We start from the raw sequence: 5,322 nt of genomic DNA, 5'->3' as shown, positions 1-5,322 counted from the left end.
GTCAATTGGCTTGGTGTATCTTCCTCCCTTCTGCTTGTCATGATCGTCCAGCTAAAGTTTGGGGGCCAACAGAGGTGAGGCAAAGAACCTCACCCCCCTGCTGGTACAAAGACCTCTCCACAGGTGTGGCTGTATACTGGACCGGTAGTCAGTGACGGGTAAGATCCAATTGCAATGGTACCAACCTAAGGACCATATGTACTATTGGACAACCTAAGGCAGGCACGGTCCCTAAGCCACATGCTTGTTGTTTAAACAGAGAGGGGGAGATGTTGAGAGCCACAGCCGAAGGGGCCCCAGCAAACTTCCAGCTGCCAGCAAACTTCCAGCTGCTGGCTGATGATTGGCTCACAGCGGCCCCAGCAACATCTAGCTGATTGGCTCCTCTGCGGTGATGCTCATTGGGCTGTTTCCCTGCCCTTTCAGACCACGGAGCTGCTCATTGGGGGACTTTTTTGGCTCCGCCCACGTGACCCAGCCAATCGGCCTCAAGAGCAGGAGGATTGGGGGAGGTGGAGAGAAGCTTGTGTGGGAGAGAGAGGCTTGTGGAAAGCCGGTGGTGGCAGTTGAGGCTCTGAGGGTTTTTCCTGAGAGGCTGTTTTGTTTGGCGTGTGTGGTTCTAAAAATAAAGTTAGTTTCTTTTGACAAGTGGCTTCTGATTGTGCCCAGCCAGACTGCGGCAGTTCCCCACCTTGGAGTTAAAACAGCAGCACTCTCTGTCCACATATAAACTCTGGGAAAGCACTTCTGGAATTAGTTTGGCCATGGATGGTCTTGGGACAGGGGTCAGTGCTTCCCCCATCAGCTGCTCTTGAGGGACAGGTAAGCCAGTCATGTGGGTATTGAAATGGGCTAAATCTTGCCAAGATTGGGTTGAGTTGGATCCTCTGCTTAAACAGCTCTTCCTACTCTCCACCAACTCTGATGTCTGGAGCTTTTATGGTAAATTAAAATGCCATGATCCATCATGTGCTGGGACCCATTGCTGGCCTACATGCCCTGGGCATGGGTACCATGCTCACAGTTAACCAGCACTGGTACACAGTCTGCGCATCTCAAGGCCCTTAAGAGTGACAATTTGGTTTACTATTTTGCTTGGTGAGACTGGCAAAGGCCACTAGATCATTGTCCCACTGACCATTTTGCCATCAGCAAGGTAAGCCCTGAGAACATCACCCAATGGATGTACAAACAACCAGCCGCCATGGCCCACAAGTTCCCATATTCTTACCACCCACCACTGAGCCCATTGGCTGCTCTGATTTTCTTCTATCTCAACCCAGGAGTGTCCATGGCAGGACATCCTGCAGCTGCAGTCCAGTAGCTCAGGAGCCCCTGCTGTGCAAGTCTGTCCACAAACCTTTTCAGTAGGGGCTAACATATGAGGCCCTTCCCGTGAGACGCCAGTAACAGGCATAGTGACCAGTGGGGCTGAGGCAGTTTCACAGGAACCTGGGTCAATGCCACCAGTACTCAGGAGAAGCAGAGGGCTATACAGTGATAGACTGAGGTTGGTGCGATAGGCCACCACCCACTGGGCAGGTGGCCAGTGTGCAGTGTGATTCAAACTCTTGGTCAGGAGCTTCATTTCTAGCAGGACCTTGCACACTTCTAGAAACTGCTGCTCCGAGGGCAGCCTCTCCTTTATGCTCCCTTCCAGAGCTCTAATTAAGACAAAGGTAGCTTTAGTTTGTTTTATTTCTGTCTAAGACCTTGACTCAGGCCATCTGCTGTACATGCCAGCTAACTGCAGGTATTCCTTGTCCAAGGTTCCCAGAGCCATTCCTGGGTTTCATACATCTTTGCTTTCTCAAATGTCTCCTCCTAGGAGCACACTACTCACATGTAGCTGCTTAGGGGATACAGACGTGGAGTCAGAGGTATAATGAAAATCCCAGCAATCCAGCATTCCTGAGGAATCCTATATATGGTTTACTGTATGTAACACGGGGAATGTTGTCAGGTTCCATCACATCTCTCCTGAAATGCATCATTTCTCACTCATCAGGACACACGTGGGAACTGCAGGATGGTCCACCACCTTGGTTCTCCCTGGGTCTGACAGCACATTACACCATGCACAGATGTGTGCACAGCTGCTTCACTGACTCCTGAAACAAAGGATGATCTTCCTCAAGTAGCATGCCATCACTATGTCCTCTGAACACCACCTGCCTGAGCAGCACCAAGAGAGGGTCAAGGACTAAAGATGGGCCATGTGCCTGCCATGCACCCCCCACGCTGCAGCATAGCTCTCTGGAGGCCCCTGTGTCACTCTCCCTCCACCCTAGACACTGGCAGTAGTAAAGGCAGAGAAGCAAGTACTCCTCCATTATATCCACAAAACAAATCTAGAGCCAAGCCTAGAGCCAGGAGCAAGGAGAGCCATAGTTATCCCATGAGTATTGAACTCCAAAGTCACACACCCTGAATTCAGGAATAAGGGGTCTTCAATGTAAGAGGTGGACAGTGGAGACGAGGACAGAATGCCAGTAGGTGTGGTGGTCACCCTGCTGCTCCTGTGGTGGATTATTGTGTGGGAGCTGCCAGGAGTGGCTCACGCAGATGCCAGGGAGCCAGAGGAAGTGTGCTCCACTCTGTGCCCGGCACAGCTGGCCTAGAGCCTTCTGTCCAGTGCATGGTGAGAGGGACAGTGCTGGGCTCTCTGTGCAAGGGATGCCCGTTCAGAGGGCACCTGGTAACTGTGTGGCTGTCCAACACATCCCATGCAGTCAGAGGTGGGCTGGTGGCATGGCTTCCAGCTGTCTGGAGGAGACAGCACCTGTGTTCACACCTGTGGAGATATCAGACTGGAACAGATCCCCTTCCCTGCTCCTCTCTGTCCCATGCTCCATGTTTCTGGGCAGGGAGGTGCTTCTTCCCAGTCTCACAGTCATGCTGAAGCTCCTGAAAGGTGACCATGGGTGGTTCCCCGTTTACAAATTTTCCAGACCAGAATCAGAGCTCTGGGTACTTCTACTTGATCAGATGGTAGTCAAGTGATTCTAAATCAGACTCCTAAATGGAAAAGTGACGTAAGAGGAATATGGAGGTGAGTATAGCAGCCACAGCCATGCCACATGCCTCTAAAGGCACCTGGCTCTGAGTTGGATGCAGGGGAAGAGGGAGCTGCTGTGTCACCTCTGTGAAGTGGTGTAAAGAGGGTCACAGGAATCCTGCTGCAGCAGCAGGATGGTGCCGTGCCTGATGATGGGGATCCAGGCTTGTTCTGTAGTTACAGAATCTCAGTCCAAACGCCCAGAAGTAAACCCCTAAGTGTCAAAGTAGAAAGGGGGCATTCTGTTGTTGGCAAGGATGCACCTTGTCTGATAACATTTCAGGTTCTGATATCACCTGGAGGTTTACATGGTGAAATACAAAAAGCATAAGAAAAGCAAGTAAAAGTCATTTGTACCTCCACTGCCTGGGGTGTTACACTCTTCATGCTCGTTTGTGGACAATCCACTTTTTGCTGTAGAGGAAGTGATAGAGTTGACATCATTCTATGCCACTCTGGCTCACATATCATGAATTAAATCACTTACCCTGTCCACTATCTCTGAGGCATTGGGTAGCTCCCTAGAGCCAGGTCAGCCATTGTACATCTGCTCTGGGACTCCTTGCCCTGAGTAAAATACCCACATTGCACCCAGAGCCCATGAACTCCCTTCTCTAGCTTCTTGGGGATGCAACTGGCCCCTGGCTTCCTGCTCCATCCACACACCTCCTACTCCATCCCTCTGAGAGCTGAGCCTCCCTGAATCCAACACTATGACAGTGTGACCTTCAGTGTGACAGGGAGATGAGGCTCTGTTCCTTCCAATTCTTCATGCTTCTCAGAGTTTGGATCTGACATGCTCCACGGTGCATGCGTTCAGGTCTTTGTTCCAAATTCAGCCATGTCCAGAAGTGGGGCTTCTGGGAAGTGCTTGGGCCATTAGGGCTCTGATGTCCTCCACAGGAGACTCCATGGCTGAGTTCAAAACTGAATGGACTATTTGGAGGTGAATCATTTGTAGGCAGAGGGGAATGGAGAAAATAAAGTGTCAGTGGGAGCAATCAATCAACTGTGAAGGACTCAAACAGAGGGAGTCACCAAAGTCACCAGAACAGCCTAGAGACACCTGAAGGGGATGTGGGATGGCTCAGGAACCACGTGGAGCTCAACAGCAGCAAGGCTGTGACCCACTCACTGGGCTGTTGAGCAGAAGGACCCTGGGGATCAAGGACCCTCCCACCCTGATCAAGAGAGTGATCCATGAACCCCTTCCTGTGCCCAGCCTGCTTCTTGCTTCTCTGGCCATCATCTCCTGGAATAATGCCCTGTTTGCTGTCCACAGTCACAGTGACTGCTGGGCAGGGACACTGCATGATGAAGACTGTGCACCTGAGGTGGCTGACCATGCATGAGGCCTGGGGACCTCCCAGGACATAGCTGTGCCCCACAGTATCCCAAGAGGAGGCTCCCTGGTGGGTTTCTGAAAGCCAAATTCACAGATTGAAGTGGAAACATGGAGAGCCTGGGAACTTGGAGACTCCCATGAGAGAGACTCCATTTCCCACCCTCTGCCATCCTGCAGGGATGCTCTCTACTGATATAATCCTCCTGGGACACTAAAGACCCCTGGATGAATGCCAACCACTCCTTGGAAAGTCAGGCTGACTGGAGGGCCCTTACATGAGGGAGGGTCTCAGAGTAACCACTGGGCCACTGCTAAAGGAGAGGAAATGGTCACAGTGGAAAGGCCAGACTCCTGCATGGTGCAGTCAGGGACCTGAGCAGCACAGTGCAGTGACACAGTGCAGTGACTGCCCTGAGAACCACAGACACCACCTCTCTGACTCCCCCACAGGCTGGGGCAGAGGACTTCCTCCTGCCCTAGGGCTGTCTCAGCACCATGCAGAAGGACAAACCACCTGTTCATTGTCCTTCTGAAGTAGCACCACCAATTTCACAGAGGTGACACAGCAGCTGCCTGTTCCTGCATCCAGCTCAGAGCCAGGTGCCATCAGAGGCACGAGGCCTGGCTGTGGCTGCTGCACTCACCTTGTTATTTCTCTCACCTCCCTTTTCCATCTAGGAGTTTGATTTAACTCTAACAGTTGTTTAACTGACCCCTGGTCAAGTAGAAGCACACAGAGCTCTGGTGAACTGCTCAACAGGGAGCCATCTGTGGTCTAACTTTCAGGAGCCTCAGTGTGATTGTGAGATTGGAAAGAAGGAGAAGTTTGGTACGAAACATCTCCCTACCCAGAAACATGGAGCAGAGAACAGGAAGAGCAAGAAAGGGGACATGTCTCCACAGGTGTGGACACAGGTGC

Source organism: Marmota marmota, unplaced genomic scaffold (assembly GCF_001458135.2).
Source record: "Marmota marmota marmota unplaced genomic scaffold, marMar, whole genome shotgun sequence".
NCBI classification, from domain to species: domain Eukaryota; kingdom Metazoa; phylum Chordata; class Mammalia; order Rodentia; family Sciuridae; genus Marmota; species Marmota marmota.
This window is presented reverse-complemented; position numbering follows the sequence as displayed.